This window comes from Cervus elaphus, chromosome 33 (assembly GCF_910594005.1).
Source record: "Cervus elaphus chromosome 33, mCerEla1.1, whole genome shotgun sequence".
NCBI classification, from domain to species: Eukaryota; Metazoa; Chordata; class Mammalia; order Artiodactyla; family Cervidae; genus Cervus; species Cervus elaphus.
The window spans coordinates 54,584,076-54,604,215 of NC_057847.1; the positions used below are offsets into that span (position 1 = coordinate 54,584,076).

The 20,140-nt window shown below is 39.4% G+C and overlaps 1 protein-coding gene across 2 annotated transcripts in view; it reads left to right on the plus strand.

Annotated features, from left to right (window-relative positions):
• Positions 1-20,140, plus strand: part of GTDC1 (glycosyltransferase like domain containing 1) — a 449,516-nt gene that overhangs the window by 417,208 nt on the left and 12,168 nt on the right. For both annotated transcript variants that reach the window (XR_006339543.1, XR_006339544.1), the window contains exon 10: positions 18,621-18,719. The gene's annotated coding sequence lies outside the window, so the exon portion shown is untranslated. The remainder of the gene's footprint in view (positions 1-18,620; positions 18,720-20,140) is intronic.

Genomic DNA, 20,140 nt, shown 5'->3' on the forward strand with positions numbered 1-20,140 from the left:
AGCGCTGGCCTGCCCGAAAGCGCGCGCCCGGGCGCCAGCCCCAAGCCTCCGACGAGCCTGCTCCCAGCGTCGGGAGGACAGCGTGCCGGAGCCTCCGAAACCGAGAAGGGCTGGGAGGGTGCGGGGCCTCCGGGCGCTCGCCGCGCACCTTCTCCCCCGGGCCGATGTGCCCGAGCTCCGGTTCGCGGCGGCGCTCGCCCTCGGTGCCCTGTTGGGTCCCGTCCAAAGCGCGTGGAGGTAGTTCGACACCTCTCCGGGAGCGAGAAAACGGGGCACAGGAGGACGTCGAGGGCGCAGAGTCCTCACCGAGTCCCCTCGGCAGCGCCTGAGCCCGGCACCGAGAGCCAGAGGAGCCCCGAAGCCGCTGGAGGCGTCCCCGGCGACCGGACGGAGCGAGCCCCACGCGGCCGCCGCGCTCCCGCTCACTCCTGCGCGGACTCCGAGGCAGAGCCGCGCCGGCACGCGCACGCCGACGCGCGCACAGCCCGACTCGCGCACACTCTCACGCACACACGCGGGCACGCACCCTGGCACGCGCGCACCGACAGTCACGTGCTGACACGCGCACGTGGCGGGTGGCCCAGGTCTGCCCTGGCCGCTTCGTGCCGGGCTGACCGGTCCCCCTCCGCACCACCGGGAAGGCGGCGCAGCCCTGACGGGCAGAACTCTTCTCTAAGTATTTTACTGAACCTGGTGCCTTGAGTCTCAAATCTCAGGGGGAGAATCCGATGAAGATGAAGCGAAGGCCAAGAGAATGATTTCTCTCCCTCTGTCCTTTTTAAAATTTCTAACTTAAGCAAAAACAGAGAAGGGAGTAGGGATGGGCACTGCAACCCTCCAGGCAAAGATTCTACTAATGTTAAAACACTCCTCTTCAACTCTCTCACATATTCAGACTTGTGATTTTACTGCCACTGCCAGCCCTAAGGTTGCTTTCCTTTTCACTTCATACCTGTGCTCTGGATTGCAAACTTTCTCCTCCTGACCACCGGTTGGTTATTTTGGTGGAGCAAAGAGCGGGAGGCCGGGCGAGGGGCGACAGAGAAGTTAAGCAGTGTTTAGTCAGAAGAATACTAAGAAGCATCACGTTGATTTCCAGAAAACTTGGGAAAACGTTAAACATTTGGAGGCGTCTTTGTTTTTAAAAGGACCTCTTCCTCTCTAGTATTACTATTTGTCATTAGGTATTTATTTGTGTGTACACATTTAAGACTGTGTGTGTCAGAGAAAAATGCGCCTTGTTTGTGGTTTCAGCAGGCCCCTTTGCTCTTCTGACCATCTAGGCTGTAGCACACTTTCCTCTTTCTTTCCCACCGATAGAGATTGTAGGCTGACGTGGTGCACTGCAGTGATCACAGATAAGAAACCTTAGCTGGAGTGTTGGTGACCATCACTGGCATCCATAGCTCAAGATTTTACCCCCTCTGGTTTGAAATAGTCCTCAAATTGTGGGCTTGAAGATAGAGGTTGGCTGATTGTTTAAAATTTGAGTAAGAGCAGTCTAGGAGTAAACCGAGGTAGGGAAAGGTGGCCAGCCCAAGCTCATCCTTGAAAGGCAGAGCAAGAACATTTGGGAAGTGCATAGAGACAACGGTGTCTGTAAACAGTGATAATCATGGCTTTCAAAAATCATAAAACGGATTGAAATATCTGATTCATTATTTATTCATCACGACACAACTTTGCACATCTGAGAAGAATGTTTGAAAACCGAGTGCCTTCTATTTTGTATATCAACTCACCAGATGGATCTCCTTTCCAAAATGTGGCCAAAGGGTTAAAGTTGTAATTTTAGAAAGGAATCTCAGGAAATGACACTGAGATCTGATACATTTCCTTTTCTCTCTGGCAATTATATCCCTCAAAGGAAAAAATACCTACTTATTGATATAATGATAATGTTTCTCATTCAGAGTACAAGTGTCAGAATGATCCCTGTTTGTGGAAATGCTTTTAAAACTGGGTACACTTCGACTACTGTGAGAACTGATGAGCAAATGAAGGGGAATTTCTTTTAACTCCATAATAGCAGGTTACATTGTAAATGAACAGTGATGGTCAAATAGCCAATTATGGTATAAATATCCCTTGTTTACAGAGAGGTGTTAAATGAACCTTTGGAGTACAAAGTATTAGTCCCATCTAAGCCCCCATTTGTTCTTCAATCCATTATGTCTTCCCTTAAAAAGGCCAGTGCCATTGTAGGTAATATGCACCCAGAACATACTTCTCTATGTTGATTTTAGTTTGCTTTATTTCAATGCACACTGCTGTTTACTTTTTAAAATTTAAATAAATGTCAGCATTGTATAATTTCTATGTTAACAAAGCAGTGAGCAAAATCCCTTGTATGTTTATAAAATATTATTGTTTAATTCACATAGTTTAGAAATTCCAAATGTTGAGAATAGGAAGGAGGCCAAATACCATCTGTTTATAACTATGATGCATCGTAATATGTGTACTTTTTAAAGGAGTTTGGTCAATCATGCCACTATTTTATCTGCTTGGAATATGTTGAAGATTTAAAATGTAATTTACAGGATTACTTTTAGTGCATTGCATCCAACTGTGAGTTGTAAAGAAATCGGTCTCTTCTGTTTTTCTCAAATTAATCATGTAACAGCCCCAATTAATGGGGGCTGTTAAACGTGTCGCTTTTTGCTTAGCTCCAGAATTCTTCTGACTTTGGCTCAGTCCACCTTCTTGATGCTGATAAAAACTCCAAGGACAAATGAAACAAAACACTCCTAGCTGTGTCTTTCTGCCAGGAGATATTCACTTAGAATGGGAGGCAGGGTACGGTAGCTAATAATTAGCTAACATCAGCCCTGAGAAATTACCTGTGAAATACCCCTTGGTACTGCGTTGAAAAACAACATTTGACATTCCCTGTTTTAAAATAGTACACGCTTGTCCCCAAGATTTCTGATTCAACTTACCTTTTATTTCAAATGCATCTAATTGCATACCATGAAACAAAGGGAATACATTCATTTGCAACAGATGGGCAGGTTTGGGGTTTTATTTTTAAGTTACAAAGTCAAGTACGGAGTACCTTTCTTTGCAAACTGGAAAAATTCAGCAACTGAGGCTTCTTTTCAGGGCAGACTTCATGGTGTTGAAGTCCAGAGGTGGCTTTATGCTCAGTCTCGTGTCGGGGTAGCTTTCTCAAGAAGGAGGAACTAAAAGCACACATTTCCTGAAAAAGATTTGGAAAATGAGATTAAAAAAAAAACAGTGATTAGCAAATGATGGTTCCTTGATTAATCTTTTTAGCAAGGCTGAATCAGTAGAAAGCTACACCTTGAAATGCTTTTATAGACAAACACATGCAGAAATATGAAAACACTCTACCAATTACCTAGGGGTGTTATCGGTGCTTTACTTAGTTGAGTTTTCAACGGGTGCTATGTACAGTGCCTCCTTTTCCATTTAGCAATATCTGTTTTCATAAGCATTTTAGTTTTAGCAGCTTCATCTAAAATTCTATCAATCTAGATTATTAAGAACATTAAGAGTCCTTTTTCTGAGTAAACAAACTGCACTATATATACATTTTAAAAAATCTAATTGTTACATTTTTTAAACCTGGGACTTTTTTTTTTCCTTTCTGGTCAAATTTTCCACCCCAAAAATGAACCTACTGGGTCTTTCTGTCGTAAAGATACGCTCAAGCTTGGTTTCCTTTGAGTTACAATAGGAAAATGCCAGACTCTTTTTTTTCTTAAATAATTGCTCAAGTGTAGAAAGAGTACAAAAGAATATAAGAACAAAATGAAATGTGAGGGATACAGAGGAAAGAAATTGAAGAAAGTAGAGAGGAAGAGAGGGGAGAGAAGCAAAAACTGTAACTGGGATAAAAGAAGCTTATCAAACAGCTTTCAAAATTGCTTTGACCAACATAAGACACACTCATTAAAATCATCATCATTCATTGAGATGTTAAACAGCTAAGGGAAACTCTTAAGTGAATCTTGGTTGATACTTGTGGACCAGTTTTTCCATTCATGCCTACCTTTTTTTTGGCTGTGCGACTCAGCTTGTGGGATCTTAGTTCCCAGACCAGGAACTGAACCCCAGCCCTTAGTAATGAGAGCACAGAGTCCTAATCACTGAACCACCAGAGAATTCCTTCAAGCATAACATTCTGAAGAGAAACTTACATTAAACATCCCTATCCACACAAGGAGGTGGGGAAAAAGTTTTCAAAGCATTTACAATCTAGAATTAAGTCATACATACACAAAATAAACAAGACTATGTATAATGTATTATTATATGTTACCTACTGTAGGGGTAAAAATAAAGATTTTAAATGAAGGAATTATTGAGACATACTTTACTCCTGAGTACCTTGGCTAGCAGTTATATTCTTAACCAGTTAAGCAAGTCTTTAAGTGTATAAACCATTTGGAATCCCTAAGTCTAATGAATTGCAGCAGATATATAATTGATTCTGAAATTGGCATGTAGGTGTGCATTTCAAGTTCCCTTTAGAGCTGACTTAGTACCATGGCAATGAACCACATATGCACATGAGTCGTTGTATAGTAATATTATCTTGATGACCAAAATCACTTTATAAAATATACTTTAATAAGTTACTATAGAGCCTTGAATTTAAGCGATGTAGCTTAACCAATATTCAGTGGACATTTATAGGTATCATATATAAATTGGGTAAATGATAAAAAGAAAAGCATTAAGAATAAGAAAAACATATGGGAAACTATTTGCTTCTTCCAATTAATCTAAAATACACCAGAAGCTTTTTCTCATTTATGAAGAAAAGAATCTTGTTCTTGTGAAGAATTACTGACCCAAAGAAAAGTCAGATGAGGACTGCAACTAAACAAACAAAAGCAACAATAACAACAACCAAAAACATTGCTTTTTTAGGAGAAAAATATGAAAAGTAGTAAATTCACCCATTTTAGAAATTAAGAAGAAAAGACATAAAATTTAATACGCACAATAAATAATAAATATTCTTCTAGTTTCCTATGATGGCTAGTTAAGAAAAAGCCCATGTGGAAAGTTTGGAAGAGAGATGAATATAACAAGGTAATTAACTCTTTGCTCCTTCAACCTTACAGGAGAAAGAGCAGAATAAGATTTCTTTTAAGTTTGGACCTGAAACAACCTCAGAGATCAAATCTGTTTGTGCAAAAGAAATAAAAGGATTCTAGTAGCTCTTCATCTTGAGTCAGATCTTGTTTTTGGCCTCACTCTGATCTTGGCACCCCAAAGTCCCAGCCCTGGGGTTCTCTGCTCTTTGATTGAGCTCCTGCCTTTTATCACATGTGTGCTGTGTGCTAAGTCACTTCAGTGGTGTCCACCTCTGTGCCACTCAATGGACTTGTAGCCCACCAGGCTCCTCTGTCCATGGGATTCTCCAGGCAAGAATACTGGAGTGGGTTGCCATGCCCTTCTCCAGGGGATTTTTCAGACCCAAGGGACAAATCTGAGTCTCTTATGTCTCCTGCTTTGGCAGGCAGGTTCTTTACCGCTAGCACCACCGAGGAAGTCCTTCTCTCACACATAGTCAGCAGCTTTGTTCTCATGGGCCTTCTGTGATGGAATCCACCATCTGGTATTCGTTCTGTTACATTTGGATAGTTCTTGACAGTTGAGGATGCACTTTTTCATCCATCATCTCATTTAGTCATGCTAATATCCTTACAATATAGGTAAACCATAGCTTTAGTTCCAAGCTTCAGAAGAAGCATCTCAAAATCATACTGCTAGTACATTGCAGAGCTGTGACTAGTGGTCATATGACAAGGTGCCATTTCCCCCTTTTCCTTTAGGCTGGATTTCCTACTTTGTTCTTCATTTAAATTGTGGGCATAAGAATAAGTTAAAATGACAGTACTTGTATTGGGTGGAGAGAAGACAGAAAAGGAGGAGAAGGCGAAGAAGGATGGGGAAGAAGAAAAAGAGTAGGACAAAAAACAAAACCATCTCCTCTCTGCAGGTTTTTCTGTGCAGTTGAGAAGGAGAAATCTTTAAATTATTTCCTTTCTGCTTACAGAGATTAGTAAGGAGAGAAACACTTTCTAAAATTTGTATCCTATAAATGAAAAACTAATTCCAAATCCATCCCAGTGCTTTGTGTTTTAAAGGATACAAATCTGAGGTAGATAAACCATTGAAAAGCTGTTTAATGAGCTCTTGGTATGCATATATAGACTACAAGCTTGATTTTGAGTACAAGATGGAGACATATTCTGTTTATGAAATTAAAGGAACTTGGGGAAATTGAAAAAAAAAATGGTAGAGAGGAAAAGAATATAGTCTTAGGATAGACATACACTAGAACCTAAAGATAACATATCTAGCAACAAATTCCTCATGGTGGGATATAGTTGATTATAATTTTTTTTTTTAAGTAGAGGGGTATATTACACTCGGTTCTCAGCTTATACTTCAATTTAATCTCCATCTGTAACTTTAAAACTCCAGTGAAATTCTGAGACACAGAAGTGACTTGATTTATTTCCGCATTTGGGGAATGAAGGCATAGACAAGGCAGACAGGAGTGACAGTGCAGAAGGTATGATTTAAAATAAAGATGTGTAGAATGTTATGGAAGCAGGAAATAAGGACAGAAAATGATTAGGAAAAATGGAAGCCCCTGAGAATGAATACTAAAAGAAAATAAGAAAACCCATAATACAAGAAGTTTTAATTTGTTGATGTTGTAGACACTTGACATTTTTGGCTGCTCAACATCTACCTAACCTTCTCTTAGAATCTAAAATCCTGTTTGAGGAGTTAATTCTTTCTTACTGAATATAATCAGGCTTGGGAATTGGATGTTGTCTTGAATAGACAAACAAAAAGACAATGCTGGAATTCTAGTCCATCCTGGCTATTTTCACCAAAAGGCAGCTCTTGTTGGGTTCTGCTTCCTAACCTCCATAGCTTCTGGGGCTCCAACCAATCCCAAGCCAATGTCCAGCCTCCCTTTAATATGAGTCTCTATCCCTGGAATTCTGTCAGTTGCAGAAAAATAGAAAAACCTGGCTCAAGTGAGTTGCTCTGAGAAAATTACCATTTGGGGAGCAAGAATTGTGGATGTAGAGTGTTTTTTATCATCCCACTCTTTCATCTTGATAGGTAAGCTTCTCATTGGCTGTCCCTCTTATGTTCACAGAAAGCTACAGAAATCTAGTCATCACATCATCACCACATCCCTCTTTCCAGACACAGGAAAAGGGATTTTTTTTTCTTACCTGGGTCCCTTTCTACAATTAAGGAAAGTTTTTCTCAGAAACCCATTAGAAGAATTCCCCACACATCTCACAGTATCATATATGCATAAACTGGTTTCAGGGATGGAAATGACTTCTGTTCAGTTAGGATTTAACCCTGAGCCACAATGAGTGAGGGATAAATAGACACACAAACAAAACTAGGGCATATTTTACAAAGATACAAGGAAGGAGATGGAGGTTGGGTGGGTAAAAAATACTTCTCCCAATAAATACATTTATGTCTTATTTATTCAGATTTGTTTTCTGTAGCTTGCAAAGAATTCTAATTAATATACGTGGTTACAGCTACCACTGGGATTATTTAAATTGTAGATAGCTTTCTATATACACACACACACTCACGCACACACATGACTTGCTTCTACTTTCAAAATTCTTTTTTTCTTTTTTGTTCTGTGTTTATGTATGTGAAAGAATGAGTTCGGTTTTAGAAATGTATTTTGTAGTCTTCTAGGTGTCAAGCATTTATTGACCATGACTTTAATTTCTTAGTAATAATTTCCCCCAATCCCTAATGTCATATTTTTGCATTTATTCATACATTCCTTTCTTGTTCATTCAGTAATTCATCTAGTCATTAATTTTTTTTTTCCCCTCAAAGATGTGCTATGAGGTATTTAATATGTATATGGAAGGCATTGTGTTAGCAAGGAAAAGCAAATGTTAAACCACATTTATGTAACCTTAAAAATAAATGCATGTATTTTTTTCATTTTATAACATTTTTAAAAGGGGAGTGATGGGACAAAAATGAGGTACACATGGACATTCCCAATTTTCCCTCATTTGCTAACACGGTTTCTTGTGTTCTGAGGTGAGCTCAGCTCTGAGAGTCCTGCTTTGACAGACAAGTTCTTCTGAGCTTTAGGCATGAGAAGAGGGAGGAAAGGAAGAGAGAACAAAAGTTCAGAAGGTTAACTTTGGGGGAGGAGGTTATCTTGACTTGAGACTGGAATTTGAAGACAGATGTAAAGGAGCAGAAGCAGCTGCCGCGTGTGAATCGCTGGATGGGGGAGGCAAAGGGGGATTTTTAAAGTTCTCTGTTTCCTTCATCATGTTCAAAAAAAAAAAAATGAAGAGCTTGAGTTATTCTGAAATTATTTGTGGTTGCTGCACTATCATGTGTTTTTGTAACCATGGTGTTGCTCATGTGGGTTATTGTTTTGTAATATCTAGCGTTCTGTTTGATTACATGAGACAGAAATCAACTCACATTAATGAGGCATAAAATTTGGCTTCTGTGTGGAACAGTTTTAGGAGATGATCTTGGACAAAGTGAGGACCCCTTGCTCGGGCAGCATTCTCTGGGATCTGGCTCAGTCTGTGTGTCTATCTCTCTTTGTCATTGTTTCTGTCTTAAGGTCCTCCTCCGGATTGTTTTCTCTGTAAAAGGCTATCTCTGTGTGGTGGGAAAGATGACTCATCGTATTTCACAGGATTGTTACAGCCTGAGAAGAAAGAGTCAATCATATCTAGCATCCAAGTCAGATCCTGGTAAAAATGTCACTTTCCTACCTGATTCACTTTCCTCCACTTCTGGGGGATGGAGGCGAACCTAGCAAGACATAGTTTGAGATGACTGCTCCAGTGTTACAGAGGGATAACTCTTTCAGTCTGTGGTACAAGAAACTTCCCAGCCGCTGAGCAGAGTGACTCTGCATGTCTAGGTGACAGCGCATCTCTTGTTAATCAAGTGTCCTCTCAGTTATTTACATACAAGATCAAATTCTTACTGAAATTTAGGTATCTAATTGTCTTTTCAGAAAGTTGTTCAGAGGTTTACACTCCAAGTAGCTTTGCAACAAACATTGTTGGCTGTGCAGAAAAAAGTTTCCCAGGTGGCGCAGTGGTAAAGAATCTGCCTGCCAATGCAGGAGACATAGGAGACATAAGGGACATGGGTTCGATCCCTGTCTCAGGAAGATCCCCTAGAGGAGGAAACGGTAACGGCTCTAGTATTCTTTCCTGGAAAATCCCATGGACAGAGGAAAACTATGGAGAACAGGATAAAGATTCCTCCAAAAATTAAGATGAAAACTACCATATAATCCAGCTGTCTCACTTCTGGGTATTTACCAAAGAATTAAAAAAAAAAAAAAAAAAAACGTAATTCAAAAACATATGTGTATGAGTGCTCAGTCACTCAGTTGTGTCCGACTCTTTGTGATCCTTTGAATTGTAGCCCACCAGGCTTCTCTGTCCATGGGATTGTCCAGGTGAGAATACTGGAGCAGGTTACCATTTCCTTCTCCAAGGGATCTTCCCTACCCAGGGATCGAACCTATATTTCCTGCATCTCCTGCATTGCAGGTGGATTCCTTACTGCTAAGTCATCAGGGAAGCCCTTAATTAAAAAACACATAGGTACTTCTAAGTTCATCATGGCATTGTTTACAACAGCCAGGATACAGAAACAACGTAAATCTCATCAATGGAAGAATGGATAAAGAAGATGTTATAGTATTTTATATATATATATATATATATATATGTATATATATACACACACACATGTATTTATACACAATGGAATACCACTCAGTCATTAAAAAAAAGATGAACTCTTGCCATTTGTGACAACATGAATGGACCTCGAGAATATTATGCTAAGTGAAATAAGTCAGACAAAGAGAGACAAATACCAGATGATTTCACTCATATATGGAATATAAAAAACAGACAACAAAAATGAAGGAACAAGTCAAACAAAAAATAGATGTAGCTGCAGAGAACAGAGTAGTGGTTACCAGAGGGTAAGAGTTGGGTGAAGGGTGAGTTGGATAAAAACGATCAACTGTATACTGAGAGATGGAAACAAATTGCTGGCGGTGAGCATGTTGCAGTGTTCACAAAAGTAAAAATATCAGGTAGCATACATGAAACTTATAAACCAATGCTACCTCAATAAAATGTTCTAAATAAATAAGCAGGAAGGAAAAAACCCAAACAAAACAAAACTTCCTGTGGATTGTTATGAAAAGTTTTCAATTTCCAATGATAGAAATGTTTGGGGGGTACATTCTGAGTTTAACCAAATTGGAAGTACAAATAGAACCCTGATCTTTCTTTTGTATGCCTAAAACTTACACAAGAGTTAAAGAGGTCAAAGTCCTGAGCCCTGGTTATATAAAGGACTGGTGGCTTTAAAGAGGGATGTAATGGTTGGTGACCAAAAATGACTCAGAAGATACTTTGGGCTCTGACTATGAAGCTTTACTCAATACAGAAGAAAGTGGGGGGGGGGGGGGTGTTATATTAATAAATATATTCGAATAATCTTTTGTAGGTAAACATAATAAAATTTGTGTACATACTGTTCATGGTACATATGGTACATTGAGCTATTGTTCCCAATTCCTCCCTGTTTTGGGGTTATACTATGTGTGTGTGTATATATATATATATATACATATGTGTATATATATATATGCCCTTTTCCATTGACTTGGGATCATCTCCTACTAGAGGAGGCAGAGTACTGTCCCCAACCCGCTGGTGTTGGGCTTGGCCACGTGACTTGCTTTGGCCAACAGAATTGGGTGGAGGTAACAGTGTGCCTCTCCAAGCTGAGGTTTTAAGAGGTGTTGCATGTTCCCTTTGCTTGACTATCTATCATTAACTGTGAGAACACAGTGGGGGAGCATATGGACATATATGAAGTAGACCTTAATTTAACCGAGCCTGCAATTTGAGCCCAGAGCTGAATCTTGAAATTGAGTTTTTAAAAGTGAATCGCTATAGCTCACAGACCCATGAGGGAGAAATAAATGCTTGTTGTTTTAAATCACTGAATTTTGGGGTGGTTTTTCGTGAAGCATTATTGTAGCAATAGCTGACTAATAGAATAGTATTTCTTTCCTCTCCCTACAATTGTTTCAAAATTGATGATGCATCTTAGAACGCCTGACATTGTAGAGTCAAGGAAATTCAGTAATACAATTAATACATTATACAGTTAATCATTTAATTAGAATTATGAAGTGGTACAAAAATGATCTGAAGAACACAAAACACAGAGAACTAATCTAATCTTAGAGTCAGGAAGTGTTTCTCTGAGGAAATGACATTAAAGCTGAAACCTAGCTTTTGGCTACACCAAGTTGGGGGACATGGGGATGGGAGTATTCTGAGTGAAGGTAATAGTCTGCAAAGTCTTTGAGGCAAGAAATAGGTCACTGAGTACAGAGAAGTATCTGGAAAGCAGAGAGGAAAGAGGAAAGTGCCAAGAGAAAAGAGGTTGGTGAGGTTCAGTTTATCACAGTGTTACGGGCTGAACTGTCTCCCTTAAAATTCTTATACTGATGTCCTAAAATCCCGTAACTGAGAATGTGACTGATATGGAGCTAAGGTGTTAAAGTGTAATTAAGTTAAAATGAAGTCATTAGGTAGAGTCCAAGGTCAAAATGACTGATGTCCTTAGGAAGAGGAGATTAGGACACAGACATGTATTTTAATGCTTTATTCATCTTTTAGAATGTTTTAAACATTTAAAATGTATGTTTTTACAGTCTTGGTCTTACAGTTCTATTACCTCAAACTCCTTGGAGTTTAATTCTTCTGTATTTACTCTTTCCTATGTCTCTCAAGGTAGATTGTTACCTTATATGTGTTGTAATTTTGAATGGTCAACCCATTTTTGATAGGCTTCATCTGGAGGCATCAGGTATGGCCTGTGATGAGGTTTTATCACACCAAATTTTTACTGTTTGCTTCTGCTTGGAATACATTGAATCTCAGTATGGAGTGTTCGGGCCATGTGGTTGACATGAAGCTCATGTGAGGTGCATGTCTTTGATTACAATTTCTCTGGAAAGGCTTACTGTCTACCCCCCCGCCCCAACCCAGGCCTCAATAGCTTGCTTCCTCGTGGTCTCTTTTGCTAGTGTGCAGATTATTTCTTCCCTATCATTTTACGGAAGGGGAAGCCCTTAAATGATCCTGGATTTATCCCCACCTCCCTACAGAATTTCCAAGGCCTTGTTTCCTGTGCCTTTCTGGGTATGAAGATGAAAGCTGCTATGCTTCTGAGTCATAGCCACCACCCTAGTCCACCCCAGCTCCTACACTGCCTTGTTAGGTCTTGCAGTCACCACTTGGGTTCTTAGTTCCTTTTTTCTTTTGGCCCTTGGATTCTTCTTATTTTGCTGCTAACTCAACTCTCAATTAAAGAGAATAATGAAAACATTTCATGGGAAAACTTGTCTGCTTCTCCTTCCCCTTCCTGAATAATTTATTTCTAAAGCCACAGCAAACAACAACAAAGCTACTAGGTGAGACAGAGCAAGATAAGAGAACATAAGGGTCCAAACAAGATGAAGAGACTAGCCAGTCAAGGTGGCAGGCAAAATGCCCGAGGAATCAGCCTGAACAGGGCGAGAAGGTATCCACACAGGGGAGTCAGAGCCCAAGCAGGAAGAAGAGGCGTCTGTGTGTGGGAGGGAGTCATAGAGGGATGGGAGATGGTTGCATAAAGTGAGGCTGATTGCATAAGTCAACATCTGAAGAATTCTGGAAGCTTGTATTCTCATTATTAGAGAAGCTTACATATATGGAGAAGGGAGAAAACTAGAATCAACATGTGACTGGACGTGTAAGATGAGCTCATGTTTTTCAGCATATGTATAATTTATAGAGAGACAGTTTTCAATTTCTATAGATAGAAATAAATGTCAATGAAAATACATGGTACACACATAAGTATACGTCCTGGCTCTATCTTCTGATAGAGCCAGGAATCACCAACACTTCAATAACAATGAACATACAGTACTTGAGTCTTGGCTTCCAAATACTATTTTCCAGTAAAAAAAAAAAAAGAAAAAGAATTTTTAGAGAAATGGCTGATTCTAGGACTGAGGGGGAATAAAATTACAAGAAAAATCTGGAACTTCTACCATAAACCAAAGATCTGAAACTTCTACCATAAGCCAAAAATATGTTTAAAAGAAATGATGGGGGACATATCAAAAGAGCCTAAAGGTCAGTTTAAATGGGCTCCTACTAGCCACATTGGACATAATTTGAGTATTAACACTGATAGTAGGGACTTCCCTGGCAGTCCAGTGGTTAAGACTTTGCGGGGGTGCAGGTTCAGTCCCTGGTTGGGGAGCTAAGATCCCACATGCCTCGTGGCCAAAAAAACAAAACATAAAGCAGAAACAATATTGTAAAAAATTCAATAAAGACTTTTTAAATGGTCCACATCAAAAAATAAAAACTTTAAAAAATACTGATAGTAATGTGATAATAACTTTTAGAATTTACAATATTAAGTAAAATAAAAGGCCATACTGACATAAATGCATGAATGAAAGGATTTAAATTTGATGAAGAACAGGATACGGTATGTTTTCAAAATACCTCACCACAAAAGGGGGAAAGTATATGGTGGAAAAGCCTGGAGGACATCACTTTTAGCAAGTGGTGACAGAACATCAGCTATTGAAACCATGCATGACTTGGTCTGATGCTTTGAGAGGAACACTGTATCACTTCTGTGATACTGTGATCTGAATCAAATTATGAGGAGACTTCAGGCAAACTTAAACTGGGGGTGATTCTACAAAGTAACTGAACTCTTCTTTAAAGTATCAATACTGGACTGAAAGTCAAGCATAAACTGAAGAATATTCCAGACTAGGAGACTAAAGAGACATGATAAGTAATAAGGTGTGTGCTTCTGAAGTGGATCCTTTGGTTACAAAAATTATTGTTGCCTCAATTGAAACTGGAATGTGGTCTGTGGACCAAAGGGCAGGAGTGTATCAAAATTCATTCCCTGGTTTTTTTAGTTGTGTTGTAGTCAGTAGGAGGACGCTCTTATTTGTAGAAAACACACATTGAAGTGTTTGGAGCTAATGCACCATCTGGTCAGCAGTCTCTAAGTATTCAGGAAAAAGACAAGCTATTTGTACTGTGCATGCTAAGTCGTTTCAGTTGTGTCTGACTCTTTGAGACCTGTGAACTGTAGCCTGCGGGGCTGCTCTGTCCATGGATTCTCCAGACAAGAATACTGGAGTGGGTTGCCAGTCCCTCCTCCAGGGGTCTTCCCAACCCAGGGATTGAACCTGGGTCTCTTATGTCTCCTGCATTTGCAGGTGGGTTCTTTACCACTAGCACCACATGGAAAGTCCATATTTGTAGTGTAGGTCTAGCTTTTTTGCTAGAGGGGGAAAAGAAGAATTTTTGATTGTTTCAAAATCTAAAGCATCTAATAGCAAAAAAATACAAAACAAAAAACAAACAAACAAAAAACCATGTGTAGTGTAACTCAGTACTAACGATTCTATTCAACAAGCTAGGGGGAAAAAAAACCCAGGCAATTAAACTCCTAAGAAAATAGGGGAGGGGGGAAGGTCGAACAACAAAATCAACGAAGTAGGAGACAAAGAAGAGAGAAAAGAGGGAAAGGTGTCCACTCTTCACCACTGAACAGCTACTAAGACTTTTTTCCTTACTTGCTGAGGCAATGGTTGCTATTAAGAGAGGGGAAAAGACAGTTCTCAGATTTTGAATTTCAAAATTCTGGGCATTTGTGTATCAGACATGCCCTAAAGATCTGAAAGCATGATATTAATATCACAAACCAAATATTCGGGGGAAAGAGATGAAAAGTCAGTGTTTTTCACTGTATATTAAATGAAGTTTCTATAGTTAAAGAAGAGAAGTAAAGGAGAAAATGGTCAGAAGGGAAAAGCACAGAGCTTAAAGACTCGTGGTGTCTCTGAGAAGGGTCTTTGCTCTGCTCTTCCTGCACCTGGTCTGGAAGAAATGCCCATGATTAGCAGAATCTGGGAACAGAGAGCTCTCTGGTCTTGTATCTTGGGGGAATTCCAGAAACCTCTCGCCTTACCTGTGCCCACCACAATGCAGAAGCAGTTGAAGAGAGGTCGCAGTGTGAGTGTTCAGGTAACCAGAGAGTGCCTCTGTGTTCCTGCCATCCCAATGCATCTCTGAAAGAGCCACAGAGTTTCTATAGGCCCAGAAGTCTAAGGACATTAAACCTATCAGGGTAGGGCTAGGGCTGGCTTAGACAAATTAATAAGGTCCAGATAGGATGGTGACATCTCAGAGATTCACACAGATCAACACTGGAGGACCAGAAGTGGTAACACATCTCTTAGTGAATGTCAGTGTGAATGAGTGATGGTTCCCATCCTAGCATCCTGTTTGTAAACTATTCTGAATATAATCCCCAAAGTATCCCAATGGCTTTTTTTACAAGTTACTGAATGGATGGATGGAGAGATGGATGGATGGATGGATGGATGGACAATTAAAGGGCGATTCCTAAATTACTTCATAGCTGTTAGTAGTCTAAAAGCTACTGTGTTATAGAATTTCATACCACTAAAAATGCCACTAAGAGAATGGCCAAATCACCCTCATTTATTTCTGCCCATCCTAGCATTGCTTTTCCAAGATCACAGCAACTACGACTAGTAGAAGAGTAGGTTCTAATATAATTTTCATCTGCAGCTGCAATAGCCCCAAAGTCCGTACAGAAAGTAAGCGACTTTGCAAAACAGTACATTAGGAAAAAACCCCATTGGAAGTTTCTGACACTAAAAAGTATTTTTTACGAAAGACATGTCTTTCATGTTTGCTTGTTTATGGAAGACAAATAAAAGACATTTGAATTGTTTTCTGCCCTGTTTGGACTCTTCTCTTTTTCTCTTGGCCTTACCAGGTCTTTATTTGTATACTTAGGGAGATCTTTGTGGAAGGCAATTTGTAATTCTAAAGCAGTCGACAAATGAACACTCACACAGCATAACCAAACCAGGATTTTATGCAGACTTTTCTCTTTCTTAGATTCTGAGTTCTTAAAGGAAAATGTGGATGCAGTGGTGTGTCACAAGTGCTATTAGAGAAGTCCAAGGGAAAAGAGTACAACATGATGATCAGCCTTGGCAGTCTCCACATACAGGGTGATTACATTGTAATACTGTTTGATGCAATGATATGTTTGATCAGTTTCAAGAGATGAATATCACCTCACTTCAAACAATATGATACAGTCTCATTGTATGGAATTATGGCTGCTGTCAATCAGCATATGGCATAACCCTTAAAGTGCCATCTTCAGGGAATGTCATAAAAATGATTGCAACACTTGCATTAATTAGTAAGTTTTTGCACTAAAACCAAGAAAAACCTGTTAAGACAATTCATCTGCTATATCTCTGTTCATTTTTGTTATTATAGAAACATGTACATAACCCATCCTTGCAAACACTCAGCCGATTAACTCAACTTACTAGAACAGCCATTATAATAAAAATCCTAGTTATGACTATAAACCTCCTTCCCCATACAAGTCAGTAAACTGTATTTTCTCTATTTTGTTTTATAAACTTCAATATACCCTTACCTTGAACCAACTATCCTATCAAAATGAGTGGCACGTGCAAAATAAAGGCAAACATTAAATAATCATGAAGTCTGCGGTCTTGACAAGACAAACTCAAAATTTAAGCTCAACAGATGACAAATAAATGGCATTGGTGCATGTTTAGATAGAATAAATACAGATTAATACAGAGTATTTTGAATGTCATTAATTTCACTTTCTCAATGTTAATTGTTAAATACAACATTTTGAGAGAATAAGAATTACAATCCTTTTTTATATTAGTTATGGGATATTTTCCCTCTTGGCTGAGGTTGTGTTTCTCTGTTACCCATTATTTTGCCTTTGTCACCCATTTTAACTATTTTGATTTTCCCCAATAATACACAATATGAGAAGTTAGTGGTTTGAAATGGTACATACTGATTTAACCTGAGACTTAACACATTTTCCCAAGGGGGCTAGACACCCCCAGATTCAACTTTGTTTGTTGACAGTGTATGTATCACTTATTGTGAGCCTTTCCCCAAGAAATTCCTCTCCCACCTTGTCTGCTGACACTCTCCTTTCCACTTTTCACCAGTGTCCTTTATGCCCGTTATTAACTGAGCAACCACCCCCTGTGGTAGACAGCCTTTTAAGGTAGCCTCCAATGATCCCTGACTCCCTGTGCTAATTCAGTCATGTCCAAATCTTTGTGATCACAAGGACTGCAGCCTACCAGGCTCCTCTGTCCATGGAATTCTCCTGGCAAGAATATTGGCATGGGTTGCCATGCCCTCCTCCAGGGGATCTTCCCGACCCAGCAATTGAACCCACATCTCTTACGTCTGTTGCATTGGCAGGCAGGTTCTTTACCACTAGCGATATCCGGGAAGCCCTCCCTGACTTCCAGTATTCACTTACTTGTACAATTCACCCCTCCCCATGCCCTTGAACCTAGTGCCTTGCTTTTAAAGAATAGAATATGAACAAAGTTATGGGGTTATAGAAGACCATGACTTCTGGTTTGCTAGCAGGGTCTCTCTCTTGCTGACTTTGAGGAACCAAGTGTCCATGTTGGAGAGCCATATCTGACCGACAGCAGCCTCTGACCGTGGCAGGCTAGGAGCTGAGACCATTCCAGTAGCCCATGAAGAACTAAATCCAGGCAACTGCTAAAGTGAGCATTGAAGCAGATCCGTCTCCTCTAATGTGACTGTGGCACCGGTTGACATCTAGATTATAGCCTCCTGAGAGACCCTGAAGCAGGGGACCCTGCTAGGCTCTCCTGAGAATCTAAACCCACAGAAACTGTGAGATAGTAAATGTGTGTGGTTTAAGTCACTGGCATTCCCAGATGACTCAGATGGTAAAGAATCTGCCTGCAATGCAGGAGACCCACGTTCTATCCCTGGGTCAGGAAGATCCCCTGGAGAAAGTAATGGCTACCCACTCCAGTATTCTTGCCTAGAGAATCCCGCAGACAGAGGAGCTTGGCAGGCTACAGTCCATGGGGTTGCAAAGAGTCAGACATGACTAAGCAACTAACACTCTAAGTCACTGAAATTTTGGTTTGCTGTGTAGCAATAGACAACTAATATAACTCCCGTCTCTCAGTGAACATGCTTGACAGCTCACTGCCCGCCCCCCCTTTTTGTGGTGAGTTGTAGAGTGCAGTGGGGCTAGAGATCTTCACACCAATCTTCAAAATATAGATTTCATCCTCACTGGAAGGCTATAAGGAAAAGCTGCCCAGTTCACAAAGAAATTTGTGAGATCTGTAAGACCTTCTCACAAAGACCTTACCATTATTCATGAGCAAGAAATATTGACCAGCATTTACTCCTTGGGATAAGGTTGTAAAGCTTTGAGGTATAAAGGTGCTATTTCTTTTTCCAAGGCAAGGTTTGGCATCTACACTTACTGGGACTATAGAAATATAAAATGGTTTTTATTCATGTTGTGAGTGCTATATTCTTAGACACCTCTCTCTTGTTTCACAGATTTTTTCACACTGCCACATCATGTCAGCAGCTTCTTGAGCTCTAGACTTTGTGGGCAAATTGTTAACAATCCCAATAGAGCCTTCAAAAAACTTAGAGGTAGGTGGTCTTATTACCAGTAACTTATGTGATTTGTAGACTTGTTTCTACAACAGGGTTGTATAATTTTTAAATTATTTTATCATTTACTCAGTTATCCACATTAATAGAGGGGAACTATGATAAAACAATTTAGTCAATAACCAAATATGTTTTAGTTTTAGATTTTATTTATGAAAAATATATATATATACACATATTTGAACTCTCCTAGGTATGTTTAACCTAATATTAAGATCTCCTTGTTTCTTTGATTCATATTTAGTGCTAGGGCAAAGAGAAGACAACGCAACTGAGTAGAAGAGGAGAGTTAATTTGGTACTGAACATGATTCATGGGTGGGCCATGTGTGATTTATCAAGAACTGATTTATTTAAAAGGTCCCTAAGTAGTCTAGGATTTAAAACAACAATGGAAAAACAATAACAACAATAACCAATAAAACTTCTTTCCTTATTAGATTAACAAAGATTTTTAAAATGAATTATATCCAGGCAAGGTTATAGAGAAAATGGCTTACACACAGTTGGTGGGAGTGTAAATTGGCACATCCTTTTTTCTAGAATAATTTAACAACATAGTTTAACATTTTAAGTCCATTTCATGTCTAAGAATTTGTGCCAAGAAAATAAGTCTGAATTTGCAAAGATGTTAAAAGATATTTATTGAAGCACTGTTTATAAGAATGAAAAATGAATGTAACCTAAATATCTGTCAATAGAATTAAACACATGATGAAATGTACAAAATAGAGGCTACCATAGCCAGTTAAAGGGAAACACTTGTATCATGGAAAGGAATCAGAAATATAATGTTAAATTTTTAGCTAGTCATTCAACAAAATGTACATACTATGACTCCAATTTTTTAAGTCAACCTTGTAAGTGCATGGATTAACAGCAGAGAGATATATACATACACCAAATCATAAAAACTGATTTTCTCTAATAGACGAATTATCTTGAGATATTTGAATATTTTCCAGTGAGATGTATTATTTAGCAGTCAGAAAAGATAGCTATTTTCCCTTTGAAAAGAATTCTAGATATTAATTTTTGCTTTTTCTGTTTTGGACACTGAAAAAAAAATCAGCACATAATCATCTGTTTCCTCTTGTCCTCCAGGTGCTCATCTAGTTTAATTAGCTCAGCTAACATTTATTAAGCACCTATCGTGTTCTGTGATAGTCACTGTGAAGAGGCAATAATAAACAAGAGTCTCTGACTCTGATGAAAAAGACGCGTGAAACTTCATGTGAAAGAAAGCAGCAATCCCCAACCTTTTTGGCGCCAGGGACAGGTTTCTTGGAAGACAATTTTTGCATGGACGGAGGAGGTGGGGATGTTTCAGGAGATAATGAGAGCAACGGGGAGTGACACTCACCTGCCCTGACCTGTGTGACCAGGTTCCTAACAGGCCAC